Here is a 15,132-nt window from a genome sequence, read left to right as displayed (position 1 = left end):
CACAGGCAACAAAAAAACAAATGAAAAAAAGGAGAGAAGCAGAGAGGGGGAAAAGCAAGCCTTTTGCCTCCAGGATTAGAGAACTGAAATTAAGTAATAAGATTTCAGTTTCTTATCTAATTTGAAATAGTCTCTTTTTCTCCATTTTTTTTACTTCCATCTATCTGTCTGATCACAGGAAACTTCCCAAGATGATGTTTTACTTGTTTTCTTAATTTCATTTAGTTTTTTTAAAATCAGGTACATGGAAAACACCCAAGGTAACAAAGCTAAATCACAAGTGATTTTGGCAGGCACAGCACTCCAACGAAATATAATACAGTTGTACAAGACAGCTGCTGAAATCTAGTATGGAGCTACAAAGTTTCCCTCATTCTGAAGCCACCCACTGCTCTGAACGTTGCTTCCAAGGAGAGATGCGGTTGGAATTTTGACCCTTTTCCATAAAAACTAGAAAACTTCAGTACAAACCACAGAGTCTAAGACTTATGTCTTGAAAACATCCTAAAAGCTCAGTAACGACACAGCTTCTCCCCACAGCAGAAATAACAATAATATTTGTAAAATGTGATAACATGAATAATATTGGTAAAATGTGATAACATGATTAACTCTCTAAGCAGACTATAAATACAGAAGTAGCCTACAGCTTGAAACAGAATTTTAAGCTCAGATTTCTAGAAACAAACTTCGGTGAGAACTCACCAAAATAGTCTCAGAAATTATTCTACCTAGTTAAACTACCTATAATTTAAACAAAAGATAGAGAATATAGCAGCTATATAACACACCACATAACCTGAAAACAAACAAAATAAAAGTATTGAAAGAACAGAAATGGGCAAAAAGACAGAAAGATAAGCAGAGAAATATGATTTCTGTAAATCAGGGGGAAAGCTTTTTTCAAAAAAAATAGTTCCAACACCCTCTTTCTCAGTAATATTGTATTGCTGAGTTGGATCCTCTCATGAAGTGCCTTAGCAACAATGCATCAGCTCAGACACATTCAGACATGACTTTTTCAAACAAGCAAGAAGAAGTGGAAATGAAAGAGAAGAGAAAGACAATAGAATGCCACTTGGCACTTCCCCTGCTAAACACCAATGACTTTGATGTTTGTGCAAAGGAAATCCCAGCTCCTTTGCCAAGGAGCCCATCACACTATGATTACAGGAGGAGGGGGTTTCCATCTGCCTTATTTCCATAACAACCCTGTCTACTTTCAGAAACTATGTGGAGGAGTTAAAAAAGACAACACTGAGAGAACACAGCTCCTACCAAACACAATCAATCTGCATGTTCGCTGTGAGCACAGTCAAATAATTCCCTTCCCTGAGGTTGGTCTGTTGGTGGTTTCTTTTCGGAAGTGCTGTCCCTGAGTTCCCTGCTGATCTGGAGAGATGCTGAACATCTGATCTCAGTGTATCTCTGACTTGATAACAGATTTCTTTACACTGAAACCACACTGTATCCCACCGGGTGATGAGAATTGCTCCTACTATTTGGAAATCTATCACTTATAAATTTTGGAATTATTGCAATTATTATGGAATGCATCTCAAATCACTCAGTGATTGATTCCAATCAACAATCCTTCCAAACAGTGTCGGTTTTACTGAACCTGGACATGTCTCTAAACATTGGCCATGGTCTCCTCCTGCAACAAGACATTGATAATAATGGTCTGGGCTCTTGCACAAAACAGTCACCTGCTCTTTAATGGGGGCAGAACAAGACTCCAGCAAATAATAAAGGAAGTCCGGGAGAAAATGACTGGATCTGGGCATAGGTCCACAGAGGTGCCAGGAGCTAACCTGCACATGCTGAACATTTGGTCCTAACTCCCCTGTCCTGATAAATAAACAGGGACAGGGGAAAGCTTGTGGCTGGAACATCCTGCACTTAGGCCTGCCCCAGCTCTCACAAGAGAATGAAGTTCTCTATCCTGTGCTGAGGTCAGGGCTGGCACTGGGCGGATGACGAAGCCATAAATCAGTCGCCTCTTCCTTGTGCCAAGCAAACCACAGCAGAGAAGAGAGTCTGGACCCTGCTGCTCTGATATTCTAGAGGGCCTACGCCCTGTCTTCCTAGTCAAAGAAGCCTTGTTGCCTTCCCTGCCCCTTACCCAACCTTGGTTGTTATGCACCACCATGCATGCTTTGAAACCTCTCCCTTACTCATCCAAAGCCCAGCTTTGCTCCTAGCTTTGCACAACGCTCAGGATGAGCTGAAACCCAGGATCCAAACACTGTGCATGGCACAGTAAAGCTGCAACTGAGAAATAATTAAATAACTGCTGAGCTGCCAAGGGAGACAAACTCTATAAACTATTGTGTTTGCAGTATCACGCTGCGTGTTTCGGTACTTGAAGTCCCCCAGTATATACTCTACTGATCGATTTGCATACCCTATCGATCTCAAGGGCTGACTAATGCATTTGATTTGTGGCACTTCTGCATAATTTTCTGATTAAGTTACTTATTTAACCTATTGACCTTTACTCTTAATTAAAGAGCCTATGTAGATGTTGAGCCGTAATCAACCTGCACACTAGAGAGTGGAATTTACATCTTGTGGAATTTACGCGCTCTTTGAGGATTTACACTGACGCTCTGTGGCACGCGGTGGACAGGCTTGCCCCTTGTGTGAAGCAACCTAGCAGTCAAACTTTACTTCCAACAGCCTTCAAGCAAAATTCTCACAAGCACTTGGTCTTTAAAAAAAAAAATTAAAAAATTAAGTTCACAGAAGCTCCTGCTTTGAAAGCCTAAAAGAGGAAAAGCAAGTTAAATCTGTGTTTAGTTGTCTAATGCAACTGATCCACTTGTATCTAATACCTGTTGAACAATCAAATCCAGTTCAGTTTTGGACCAGATCTCTATTGTCTACACAATGAACACCTCTGTTTTACATAACAAAAAAGAAGTCCTTGCTCTACAGGGGTCACAAATAAAAGTTTTAAAGTTACAGTAGAACTAATTATTTTCTACTAACATGGAATCCTAATTTGAGCAAATCATTTGGTGAAAAAAAAAAAAAAAACCAAACAAAAAAGGCACCAACTGTCCTCAACCTCCCCCTAAGAACCCCACCAAAACTCAATACACTGCAGTCATTTCTTTGTACTGCATTATGCTTGCTCATTTGAGTAGTACAATTTAATTTTAATAATTTATGTCACTTGGTTGTTCCTACTAAGTGTAATACAGTATTTTACTGATTCACTGTAAAGCAGAGGACATCTCAATAATTCAGATGACAAACAATCTGCAACATTTTCTGTGTCTGGAAACCATTATGTCGATCGCCTGGAAAGTCACCCATTTGACAGATATTAACCAAGAGATATTAACCAAGTATTTAAAAGCTGCAGTTATACCCTCCTTGCAATCACACATACCTCATCTCTCCCCGCATATGCCCCCACCAGAGGGATAAAGATTAGATAAAATATGACAAGAAGATAATGTTCAGTAATCATTCTGAACCAAAGAGAATTACACCACTGTGGCCCTTGAGACAATAAGCAACCAGAAAAAAAAAGGAATTTACTCAATTACTGATGGCTTTAAGCTTAAATTAGTGGTTAGATCCAAAGCACATTCGTCAAAAACGAACAGGCATAAATATAATAGTAAAAAACAAGTTGGTGAATTGAGGCTGAGTGGGTGGCACTCCATGTAGACTGAACAGAGAAGAAGATATTTCCAAAATAATTGAAACTAAACCCTTACTCATTCTGCACAACTTCTTTCTCTCCAGTAGCACTCCACATTGAAATGACCTCTAAGGAGGTGTGCTTGTACACCCATCTTAGTTCTCTTTTTATTTTTTTATGCTCAGAAGCCTTTACTGGCTAGGAATTTTACTTACTTTACTTCCATATGGACACCATGAAGAACATGCAATTTTTTAAAACAGCCAATATTTCTCATATGACACTATTTAGGCTGCTGAAACACACAGACAAAAATCTTTCCTAACAGAAGGGTGCCCCTTCACACTGTTGGCTACAAGCATTCCTGTGTTAAAATTCACAGGGTGAAGCAAACAAAATGGCAGAAGAAGGCTTAAATCAGACCAAAGGAATCTGTTCTTCCCTGCAATAGGTGCAATGAATCCATCAGCATTTTACAAACAGAGGAAGAATTCACCCCTAGATTAGACCTGGAAGAGCACCAAAGTTATAACATGTGAACTTGCAAACAAATAGGATAACTATGGATCCTTATTACCACACGTGAATTCAGGATAGATATTTGTGAAATCACTTCTCCTCACAGTATTAAATCTCTTCTCCTCTCTTTTACTTTCAACTTCACCCCCTATCTAAATGCTTCATTTTGCCCTCCTAATTACATACTTACTTTCCCTAAGCTAGTTAGAATATTTTATTTGTCACATTGGCTCCATTAACTTCCACAGTTCTAGTGTTGAATGATGCTGCTGCTCAACTTTCTGCAGCAACTGCTTTTTGCCTCCAGATATTTTCCAATATGTCCTGTCTGCTCCTGGAAAGAGAGTAAGACACAAACCCACCATTCTTCTGCCTTTGCCTCTCAACGTGTGATTGAGGTGCACTGGAGAAAGAGCTCAAAATTAAAACTGAATTAAGATTATCTGAACGAGGACAAAAATCATCATGAGAGGGCCGAAAGATCAGTTATGATCCACTGAGAAACCTGTAGACAAACTGAGGTGCAAGGGCTGTGTGGAGCACACGTACCCTTGCTGTTGGTGGGAACTGCTATGTCAGGAATGTGTTCCAGTGTAATTCAATGAGACTTATCAAAGGGAAATAGTGTCATTTGCTCACTAGGGCTAATTTTGATTACTTCTTCCCTAAGCTCCACTGGAACAAGTATCAAAGTGAAAGCTCACATTCCTTCCATTGTCAGTAATGGAACAGCTCCTGGTGGCTTTTTGCTAGCTGTGTATGTGGGCAATAAGAGGCCTCCAAGCCAGCTACCAGAGCACATAAAAACCCTCCACATTTAAAATATTCAGCTTGCTCAACAAAGAATGCACCTTGATTAGTAGAGTCTATTAAATTTCACCTACTTAACTTTGCAGCTTGATTAGTGAAGTATGTGGCTTAATCAGCACAGCATGGAACTCATGACAACACACACCTCCTAAAACTGAAACTGTTGGTAGGACCCAACAGAATCCCCAGCACATGTCTCTGTGTTACACATGTAAGCCAGAGGATTCAGAGCAGGCTCCTCGGTCTGTAAATTAACAATTGGATGTTCAGTTCCCTCAGCAGCCTCTTGGCTTTGTGAGGTACAGGACTCAGCCTGTAAAATTCAAGCTGACTGGAGTGGTCAGGCAGCAAAACCAAGCAGCATCCTCATCAGCATTGCTGGTTTCTGTGACCACAGATCCCTTTACTCACCCATGGCAATACACAGCCAAATCCAGTTTCCAGTATTTCACTATAAGGACACCTGAGATAACATCATTGGGCATCCAAAATACAATTTCATTATCCCAGGGAAATCATTTGGAATATTTGACGACAGCAAGTGTGTCAGCAGTTGAGATAAATAATTACAATTTTCACACTATCTAGATAAACATTAAAGTTGGAATGGGGTTCAACTGTACACATACAGAATCTGGAGACATTTCTGGCAGGAGTAAACTTGGGATTTTAAACTATAATAAAGTTGAAGATTATTCAGGCATGGTGTTTTGTCTTGGACTGCTTTGTTGTCTAGAAATAAACAGACACAATTAAGAAGTACCTTTACTTTTGATAGAATATAACCACGTGTTCTGTCCCTAGACAGAAAGGAATGCAGCTATAGCTGTACTGTGCTGTAGCTATGACTCTGCACAGAATTCCCTTAACAATCTTGCCCCCCTCCCCTGCAGTGGTTACCCTATATGCTGTGAACACATGAGATGAACTCACAGTGTTGTTATTTATGGTACAGATTCTAAGACTGCTGCAGTTAATAGAAACATTGTGTGTTGTCTAGAAAGGAGTTTTGCAAAATATGTGGCATAAATCTTACCAACAGAGGTACCTGTACTCACATGATTCTTAACCCACACTGTTCCTTTTAGTTACTACATGTTCACTAAGAAGAAAAAAAACACATACGTATCTCAAACTCCCATATACTCAGCTGTTTCTCAGCAGAACTGGATGCCATTCCCATCCCTGCAAAACTAGAGCTATTAATAAGGAAGGATTTGACCTGGCAATTTCTGCAACACTTGGAAAAAATACAGTGTCAAACTACAGCAATTGTCAGGCAAGTAAAGTACAGAGATTTGCACTTACATACCCTTTGTACCAAAAAAATAAAAAACCAAACCCAAACCAAAATGAAAACTAAAAACAAATGAACAAACAAAAACAAAAAACAAAACCATTAAATAAACCCAAAACAAATAAACAAACCAAACCCAAGATCTATTATTTCTAATTCCTTTGAAAGTTTCACATTACTAAGGGAAACAAAGCATTAAACTTTGATTGTTGAGGTTTCCTTTTATAGCTCTCAGATAGCAAATAGAAACACACAAAAACCTCAGTCTTTCAAAAAAAGCCAATCCTCAGGTAAGACTGAAGAAAACCTGAAGAAAACCTGCACCAAACTTAACCACACACCTAAAACCCACCAATGCAGTGATAGAAATGCACCAGCATCAATTCAGACCTGCTTCTGAGAGGTGGCACCAGTAGGAACAAGAAAGATAAAGACTTCACAGTTTGGGAATCAGGACTTCAGCGGTCAACACAAAAATCCAAAGGTTGATTTTCCCACTGCATCCTTTCTATCACAGCTTGCTAGACTGGGATTCACATTCTAGCCTGTTTCTGGAAGTAGTTCAAAGGGGTATTTAGGAGCCCTGTGTTTGTGCATTAGTCACTACATTAAGTCCACTTCTCCTATGAAATTCCATAGGAAAAACTTCCGTATCTTCACACAATTTCACTCTAACCTTGGAGTCCTCATCCCAGCTGGTGGTACTGTCCCTGTTGTTCAGTGCTGGACATCTATGCAAATATTTCAGCCACAGCTCTCAGAAAAAGTAGCAAAAACTTCTATATTTCCAAAGCGCTGTCTAGTTTAGACATCTTAGTTTGAAAAAGAGTCGTATTTTTAGTATCCATATTTTAATTAAAAGTATTTTCTTATTGAACATTCTAATTGGAGCAGCAAATTAAAATAAGCAGTGTTTGCTTTCTAAAGTGTTCCACTGATCACTTCCTGGTACGATAAAGGCTGAGATGTTACGTTTTCATTCTAGGAACTCAAGAAGGAGAACTTGCAATAAAACTTCAAGTGTATTTAATATTAGATTGAGTGGAGAAGGAAAACTCATTAGATGTATGTTCTTACTGAATTCAGAGCACTACTAGTACAGCATTCTCAATTCAGAAGAGTCACAACTCAGTCTTAAAATGTCAGTACAATAACAAAGCAAAGTCCACAGGACAGCCGTCTTATTAGCTATGACTGTAGATATGATTTTTAATCATATCCATTTTACACCATGCCCTGCTCATAGTAATATGACTCAGTGAAGAGTCTCACTGTTTTTTTAATTTGGCAGCCAGAGGAGATTGCATAAATGTTTGGTCATTCTGGATGTTAGGGAAAGCATGCTGTAAGAAGATCAATATAATAACATTATTTGAAGCGCACTACTTCTCCTATTTGAAACATCATCTGTTGTTCCTTATCCATTCCTGAAATGACAGACACAAAACCAGAAAGTATCTTATTAAATTCCGTTGAAATAAAGCATAAGTATTAGTTTATCAATTATCTCTCTCCATTGTTTACCATAACTGCAGATTTTTTTTTTTACCAGATTTTACACCAATACCAGAAAAAAAATTTGAAAGTTAATCTTGTTCAGTGCGCATTCTGAATATAAAATTTTCTTGGGCGTGTTGATTGGCAATATCCTTTTCTTTTAACCTTTTCTAGTGTCCAAGATGAGGCTTTGGGAAATGTAGCAAATTTCAGCAAGCTGCTCTTTCCATGTCGCATGGAAATCTGCAGCTTCTGCAAGAATATAGACGGCATTGCCATCCATTAGCTCAGAACTAATAGAGAGTTAGAGCTTATTCTGAACACCCTTTTTCTGAAAATAGGCCTAAGTTTTATTTAGAAGCCCTATCAGCTATGAAAATGAAGAGCAAACACAACACTAAGATCAGCTCAGATCTAAGGCAGAACTAGACCAAGAAACATTTACAAGTATTTCTTGGTTTGCTTCAACCTAATCTCTCCCTCATTAAAACCAAACAAACAAACAACTCCAAACTGCAAACAAAAACATCCAAACACGCACACACACACATATCCAATACAACATCTGGTATATTTTACCAAACCTTTCCTCACAGCAGTAACACAGGAGTCACAAGCAGGGACGAGAAGACAAGTACCCAGCATCACTGAACATCATCTAACCGTGATAATTGCCTGGATGCAGCAGAACAGGGGAAGGAAGGGAGCTGGGAAAGTGAGAAGCAAGGGCTGATGACAACAGGAGCTTGGTTAGGAGCTCATGTAAATTCAAGATTTTTGAGATATTTCCTCTCCCACAGGTACTTCCCTTCCTTTTCAAGGGAAAAGCTGCAGTACCACAGAATCCACCATGTGGTGTCTGTTAGCAAATGTTGACTTTTTCATGGCAACTGGTGTAGGTACATCTAGATTGTGTATTTAAACATCACAGTTTTGTTTTCATTTCTTGCAAGAAGCATTTGACTGAGGTTAATGTTTTATATCAACAGAGTAAAAATAGCTAATTCTGGGCCCAAAGGTCATACACATCAGCACAACTTGAGTTCTGAAGTGCTTTTAACCTTGATTTTTCCTTGTATGCCAGGTCCTTTAAAATATACAACACATTTAACCCTGTCTCACAAGCAAAGGGGGAAAAAAAAAGAAACCAAAGATGTTTTCACTGTCTTTGGAAGACCATAATCATTTGACAATCAGAGAGATCTGATTGTATTCAAGACAGCACTTGCCAGAAAATACATGAGATAAATACAACTTGCTATAGAAAAAGGACTACAAATCAAAACACAGCAGACAGGAAAGAAAAAAAAAAAAAAAAGAAAAGAAAAAGAAAGATATCTTCTCCATCTGATTCATTAGATTTTTGGCACCCCAATTAAGTTCTGACAAGCTAGTATTCCAGGCACAGTAAAATATTGTTGTTCCACTAGGCTTGCTCCAATGTTTAGTCATAAGATCCATACAATAATAACAGAACAGTGGCCTATCTTGACCAACAGTACATTAGTTATTATCTGCAGCACAAACACCTACCACTTTATACTAACATTTTGGCAGTTAATCTAAACACAGCACTTAAAGCTACATCATAATTTTGAGATCTAACTGGGTCATTTTCCTTCCAGCTGGCACCAGTAAAAAGTATTTTATAACAAAAAAGTAAATGAAACTTTTTTACAAGAGGTTTTTTTTCTTTCCCTGCTCTTTAATGGCAGGAGCACAAGTATGATTTCAAGCACACACGACACATTTTTCAAGGCCTGTTCGTGGTGATGCTAAGTGAGTGAATTACAATAAGATTTATTGTGCAGTGCTGCATGTCTGATTTTCCATCCACTGCTGGGAGCTTCAGTTGGCGGGAACTAACAGAGGGGCCTATTATGCACAGCCTGGTTCAAAATGTGGCTTTGGTGCAAATCCTCAGGCACAGGAACTTACTGCACATGCTGGCATGGATAAAGTTGATGAAAAGAGGGAAAAAGAAAGACTTTTTAAGTGGCTTCTTAAATATTTGGTAATCCATTCCTTCTATGAATTGTTTTGTGAGAAAGAAGGGAGGAGGGAGAAGTCACAAGAGTTTTACCTGTAAAACCGGTGTCTAATCTATGGATATAAAACAAGATAACTAATAACTTACTGTTATTGTAGCTGGATCCCTGCTGACAGGATTCAAGATGAACAGGAGCTCACCAGAAGTGTTCTCAATATTTTACTTCTCCCATCCTTTTTTTTTTTCCCCTCTTTCCTTTTATTTCCCCTTGTAGGTACTGGAAAGACAAGTCCCTCTTTAAATAACTACCCATAGACTTCTTTTCCTTACCCTCCTCTACCTTTTTCTGGCTTTCTCAAATATTCCATGTACACACCCAGCTAGCTGACTTGATGTATAGCCCATGCAAAAGTGGAGAGGGGAAATACTGGAGGGAAAAAATGAGAAGACAAAATCAGAACAGACACAGCAAGAAAAAGCAAAAACCTGAAGGAGAGCAAAGAAGTGAGGCTATGGAGCTCAGAACTGCCAGCAAGAGATGCATGAAGGATATGACAGGTTAGCAGGGATGGGTGGATGGATGGATGGATGGATGGATGGATGGACGGACAACTTGAAGGAAGGAAAATCTAGAAAGAAAAAAAATTTAGGTGGGAATGGAAAAACCAGTTGGAGGGTGCAACAACAGACAAAATTACTTATTCAGAGTAGAAGTGACATCTGTCTTGCTGAGCCACAAACACAACTTCATTTTTACACACTGAGCACCTCCTCTCAGATAATGTAGTTGGAACAAACTCCACTGCCCCTTCCTCATTTCCTTGGGAACAGGTTCTAGGAGAGACTTCTTTACACAGTCTGCTCCACAACTGGCACTCAGAAAAGGCTTTGGCTTTAATGATGCAAATCAAGCAAACAGTGAGAAACACCCAATAGTCCACAAACCTGATGTTGTTTCTCATTGCTTTGAAAGACTGATATATCCAAACACAGTATGATGCCCCAAGTTCACAGTGCAGTGATGAACTGGGAATAATACCTTTTCCTGTCTTTTGGTTTATTATAGGTACCATTTACTACTCTCATAAAATCTGCTTCTACCATAAAATTTGATGCCATCTTTTCAATTTTCTCAAGGGTGCTGGTTCACCATCTAGAGCCTGCAGTGTAGTTCCTTAGCCACACACCGGATGGCACTGTTAAAATTGGTCCTCACACACCAAATCTCTCCTCCACCCTGACTCTTTGTGGGCAGCAGATTCAAAGCTTTATCCCCCAGAAATGCATCTATCCCCCACAAACTGACATCACATATTTTTGTGCTTGGGCACTCATTATACTTTTACTTTGTACCAAACATGGAAAACCAGTAACCATAAATGTATTAATGCTATGTTGTGATTTTTTGAAGGTTTGGCAGCAGAGGGGAGAAATAAAGAGTTTGGGTGCAGTATAATACTGTGGTATTTCATTCTCTCCAGAGATCTATAATTTTATGCATGTTGAAAAAAATGTTAAAGAAACTTAATGTATGGAACATAAGGAATCAATTTTTTTCCTTAAGGAATAAAAAACCAAAAATTAAAAAAAAAATAAACCAAAACAAAAACATACCTTTAGGTTATAAGCATTAAAAATATCATTCCAAACTGAGCCATCCAGCAAAACAGAATGCAGAATAGAAAGAGTAGGCAGAGTTAAGGAATAACCATTAATTTTTGTCTCCTCTTCGTAGTCACATGTCTCTTAATTGTCACTCAATTTATTAGCACCCTGTAATTTTATGGCAATGTGACCATAAATTCTAAATATGAACAACAGCAGATGGAGACTGCCTCATCCCATTGACTGAGTCAGAATACAGGACATCACAAAAGTTTTTATTGTTGTTAGGTAAATGCAGGGAGAGAACAAGGTCCAAAAAAAGACAAGTGAAGTACAGTTAGAGTCCACAATAAAGCCAAGTCTCCAAAACACAAGCTTTCTTCAGATTTCTGCTGTTACACCCTTGCCAAAAACCCCCTTCTGATCTCTAATCAAGAATCAGCTCAACCACATGCAGGGTAGCAAGGGTGACCCTGTCACTGTCACGCAGAAAACAGCCTGGTATTGTACAGCACCCACGGCACAGGAGCGCGGCTCCAGAAACAGCACTTACCTGCAGGTGATGCTTAAAAGGAAAACCCACACATACCCTTTCAGGGCCCTTTAGTACAACATACACATTGTGTGGCCCGCAGTCTGGAATGGCACATTATATAATGCAGTGCCAGACAGGCTTCTCAGCACTTAGGTTCAAAAACAAGCGCTAGACATAGCACATCCTTGATGTCAGGGCCTTTTTTGGCCAGCAGGAAGGGTATGGAGACTCAGTGTTATTTAAAATGGCCATTAACATCTGTCCTTTGACAGTTCCAGGGGGCTGGAACTGCATTTTCTTTTGGTGTATCTTTACCCAGTTTGGTATGAGAGTTAATGGTAACTACAACCCTCTTCTCCACTTATTTCTCAGCTTAAGAAAATACCACATTATACTTGAGGAACAGAACTTCCACACCCAGGAAAGTTCCCTTGAAATGCCATCTGAGACCTTTGACAGATACTGATTTGGCACAAGACGTGGCAAGGAGGGCATAATTATATCAAGCATCCAATGTATTCACATCACAAACCAAAGCAGGCAAACTGAGATAACCTCCAATTTTACCACCTTTTTTTCTGTAGATTGCCACCCTGTCTCTTCTCAACCCTTTTTCTCCTTAATGGATGCTGCAGCACCCAGGAAAACTGCCTTCCCATGGCACTGACACAAGGAAATCTGGCTGCACTTATGTCTCTCTAGACTGTACATATCTTGCTCCTGTAGTATTGTCAAAACTCACCCAAGACCACAAGAAAGAGAAAATAAAAAGTGAACGGTGCTGCCCACCAGCAAACGCCTTCACAAAGCATCCAATGTGTTCAGATCAGCATTTTGGGGCAATAATTCCCCTCCAGGAGCTCTACTTCAGATGTCACAGAGAGTCCTAGACTTCATTCCCTTCTGAGGGGAAGCAGAAACATTGCCAGCTGAGGAACTCTGCTCCCCAAAGCTGAGAACTGAAAGTGTTTATTGTCCATTTTCCATAAAATTCAAGCATCTTAAGACTTTCAGAGGGGTGTAAGAGAATTAGGTATTTCTAAACCTATTAGGTACTTCTAAACCTATGCCTTCTAAATATAAAATTTATATACTTCTATTTTCAAGTCTGCTCTGAAAGACATTTAAGGTGGGATTTTTCCCTTTAATTTACTATTCTCAGTCTTGATGCCTTATTTTCAGTGACCACTATGAAAGATAACACATATTCCTCAGCCAAAGCCTTTCTGGCCACCAGGAATTTACCACTGTGGTGGCTTGATAGGACTAGAATTTCTCCCAACAAGTTTTCAATCTTTTTTGAAGAATTTATACTGTAAACTATTGTCTTCTTCCTTGAGAAAATAAACCCAAAAATCCCCGAGCATATGAAGAATCCATCATTCAGAAATACAAGCAGATGAAATTCCTGATTATTGTGAAGTAAAAATCCCAAGATCCATTAGCCTAACAAGAACCCCATTTGCAGCTTAAAAAAAAACAAACAAACAAAAGTGTGAGAAATTATGCATCTGTTCCCTCCAGCAGCAGTAAAAGCTAGGAGCAGGCTTGCACCCAGACAGCTACATTTTGGGTGCCAATATTATATTAATTACATTAAAAATGGAAAAACAGAAACCCTTCTGCCTTCTTCATTTAGCTCATAACCACTTTTTCCCTATTTTTTCTAGAAAACGAGTGTTTTTCCATTTAAAAGGTGAGAGCCACTCTGTAGTTACAAGTGGTACTTTTTGACTTTCTTAATACAACCCTGTGGCTACAATTAACACAACGGATAAATAGCAGATCAAATTAAGGTCTGATCCTGTTTTACTCATAGGTGCAATCCTCACAATAAATTGCAGGTTAAGCTGTTGGAGGTAAATGAGGAGAGGTGGAAAGCATGCCTGAATTTTAAGTGTTCAGACATTAAAAGCAAGTGTGAGAGAGAAGATAAGCAAATATCTAGGCAGAAAATTTGAAAACTTTAGGAAGATTTAATGCTTATTCTGAGATTCCAAATGCAGCAAGTTTTGCACAAAGATTTAAGAAAAGGTAGGAAATGTGAGGGTTGTCTGTATGAGTCATTTAATGCTTACTTTTATCCCTCACTTGGGAATAACATTTTCAGAAAAGAAGAAGAACATTATGTTTCTTCTCATTATTTCAGCATGCACTATGTTCATTTCAGAACCCCACTATCTTTGAAGTTTGGGGTATAAGGGAACACAGACTGCCATTCCTGGTCTTATTGTTGTGAAAATCCACTATTTTACCCCATTAAAAATTAATAAACAACTGAACCAATTTGAAGTTCTCCCCAACCTGAGACTTTTATTGGCATCTTAAGGCTGCATATTGTCTGATATGTTCTGTTTGCAATTCAATCACAAACTCCTTGCAGCACAAGAATCAAAACATTGCAAAAGAACTTTCTAAGGATCTTCAGGGAGGGATTTATGAAGGAAGGCATTACGAATCATTGTCTGAGGCACCTAATATCTAATAGAATTCCTAGGATTGTGTCTAGAAAAATCCTGTGCACTCACTGCCAAATGCTGAAGGAACTCTCCTCTTCCCTTGACACCAGGATATACTCAGAACTTCAGTGAAGCAACCTGGTATCTAAAAAAAAAAAAATAAAAAAGAAAATTACCAGTTAATTTAAAATATTCATTATCTTTTATACCATGAAGTGTTGACCAAAAAATATAAAATATATTTTTTAACTCCACTCACCCAAATTATTAAAAGACAGTGCTAGTGAGCTCTTTTAAACTCTTCATCACAGCACTTCCCAAGCATCCTGTGCCTGCTGACCTTGTTCAGTTACACCAGAGATCTTCTATTTGTGTTTTTCTCCATTAAACATTAGAGCACATTGTGAGGAAAACTTAAGAATATGCTCAAAACCTTTGTCTTTTGTTTCTACTGCAAGACAGAAAAGACCAATACAGTGGTCTCAGCTGGGAGCACTTGGCCCATCAGGTCCTTGGTATCATCAGTCCAACAAGACCCAGTTGTGTGGTAGAACCCAAAGGACAGAACTCACAGTTCTTCTGTCCACACTGTAGCATTGGTAGCATGGGGGTCCCACTGAGGGTGCACAGATACATTCAAAACAAATTCCTCAGCAGCAAAGGCTGAAGTAGGAAAAAACAGAAACTGGGTCAAAACCCAAAGTTCTAAGTTGAATCATCAAATTTTCTTGAACTGTTCGTGTCTTTTGACTGAATTACAGA

The 15,132-nt window shown here is 38.9% G+C and overlaps 1 long non-coding RNA gene across 1 annotated transcript in view; it reads right to left on the bottom strand.

Moving 5' to 3' along the window:
• LOC135448954 (uncharacterized) overlaps positions 1-14,848 on the bottom strand; it is a 49,126-nt gene extending 34,278 nt beyond the window's left edge. The window contains exons 1-2 of the long non-coding RNA XR_010440615.1: positions 14,630-14,848; positions 14,440-14,515 (exon numbers count right to left, since the gene is read on the bottom strand). This is a non-coding gene — a long non-coding RNA (uncharacterized LOC135448954). The remainder of the gene's footprint in view (positions 1-14,439; positions 14,516-14,629) is intronic.
• Positions 14,849-15,132: the final 284 nt, after the last annotated feature.

Source organism: Zonotrichia leucophrys, chromosome 5, assembly GCF_028769735.1.
Source record: "Zonotrichia leucophrys gambelii isolate GWCS_2022_RI chromosome 5, RI_Zleu_2.0, whole genome shotgun sequence".
Classification (NCBI taxonomy): domain Eukaryota; kingdom Metazoa; phylum Chordata; class Aves; order Passeriformes; family Passerellidae; genus Zonotrichia; species Zonotrichia leucophrys.
Note: the sequence above shows the minus strand (reverse complement) of the source record. Positions and strands in the feature narration are given on the sequence as shown.